This window comes from Budorcas taxicolor, chromosome X (genome assembly GCF_023091745.1).
Source record: "Budorcas taxicolor isolate Tak-1 chromosome X, Takin1.1, whole genome shotgun sequence".
Classification (NCBI taxonomy): domain Eukaryota; kingdom Metazoa; phylum Chordata; class Mammalia; order Artiodactyla; family Bovidae; genus Budorcas; species Budorcas taxicolor.
The window spans coordinates 122,358,475-122,360,150 of record NC_068935.1 but is presented as its reverse complement, the minus strand read 5'-3'; the positions used below and the strand labels follow the sequence as shown (position 1 = coordinate 122,360,150).

Below are 1,676 nucleotides of genomic sequence, written 5' to 3'. Positions count from 1 at the left end.
TTCTCTATTAGCATATTGGGCACCTACCAACCTGGGGAATTCATCTTTCAGTGTCATATCTTTATGCCTTCTAATACTGTTCATGAGATTCTCAAGGCAAGAATGCTGAAGTGGTTTGTTATTTCTTTCTCCAGTGGACCACATTCTGTCAGAACTCTCCACCATGACCTGTCCATCTTGGGTGGCCCTACATGGCATGGCTCATAGTTTCATTGAGTTAGACAAGGCTGTGGTCCATATGATCAGTTTGATTTGTTTTCTGTGATTGTGGTTTTCATCCTGTCTGCCCTCTGACAGATAAGGAGAAGAGGCTTATGGAAGCTTCCTGATGGGAGAGACTAACTGTAGGGGAAACTGGATCTTATTCTGATAGGCGGGCCCATAGGGGATTCCCTGTTAGCTCAGTTGGTAAAGAATCTGCCTTCAAAGAAGGAGACCCTGGTTTCATTCCTGGGTCGGGGAGATCTGCTGGAGAAGTGATAGGCTGCTCACTTCAGTATTCTTGGACTTCCCTTGTGGCCCAGCTGGTAAAGAATCTGCCTGCAATGTTTGAGGCCTGGGTTTGATCCCTCGGTTAGAAAGGTACCCTGGAGAAGGGAAATGCTACCCACTCCAGTATTCTGGCCTAGAGAGTCACAACGGAAAGACTTTCACTTTCACTTTCAACAGGTCCAATATTTTTCTAATTCTAAGCAGTTGATCATCCAATTGTTGCATAACAAATTATTCCCACAGCTAATGACTTAAAAAAATCCCCCATTTTTTGCTCATCATTTTGTGGGACAGGATCTCAGCAAGGGCTTGGCTGGATGGTTCCTGCTCAGAGTCTCTCAAATGGCTGTAGTCAGATGCTGACTGGGGCTGCTGGCATCTGTGGCCCAGTTGGGCTGGAGGTCCCTGCTGGTGCATTTAAGTGACTGGCAGTGAGTGCTGTCTGTTGACTAGAAGTTCAGTTGGGGTTAACACTGGAATACCTCCGTGTGGCTTGCCATGTTGTGTGGGCTCCTCACAGCATAGCACCTTGGCTCCCAGAGCGTGCATCCTAAGAGGACACACATCTGGAGAGCAAACACCTTCAGTGGAAGACACAGATCTTCTTCTGACCTAGCCTTGGAAGTAACCTGGCATCACTTATGCCATATTCCATTTGTTATAAGAAAGTCACAAAGGCCAGCTCAGATGCCCAGGGTTAGGAGTTGTGCCCACCTTTAATCCACCACAATTCCCATCTCCAAATTGAATTAGTAAGTAAGTAAAGTCTCTCAGTCGTGTCTGACTCTTTGCGACCCCATCGACTGTAGCCTACCAGGCTCCTCCCTCCATAGGATTCTCCAGGCAAGAGTACTGGAGTGGGTTGCCATTTCCTTCTCCAGGGGATCTTCCCAACCCAGGGATCGAACCTGGGTCTCCTGCATTCCAGGCAGACACTGTAACCTCTGAGCCACCAGGGAAACCCAGGTGGTATTTTACTTGCTTTGAGAGCACAAGCATAAGCCTTAGTTGTGACTTTACACATGCACAAGGGCCCTTTCTTGCGATCCATTGATCTCCTCTGCTGATTCCTCACCAAGGGAGAGGCATAGTAGAAATCTGCTTGTGGTCCAGGTAGAGAAGATGTGGCAGAACGATGCTGAGAAATGACATCAGCATCCACGTTGGGCTTTTATCCTCTCATC

The 1,676-nt window shown here is 47.7% G+C and overlaps 1 non-coding gene across 1 annotated transcript; it reads right to left on the bottom strand.

The window, feature by feature from the left end:
• Positions 1-1,379: 1,379 nt before the first annotated feature.
• Positions 1,380-1,451, bottom strand: TRNAS-GGA (transfer RNA serine (anticodon GGA)). The gene has a single exon. It is a non-coding gene; the product is annotated as a tRNA-Ser (tRNA).
• Positions 1,452-1,676: the final 225 nt, after the last annotated feature.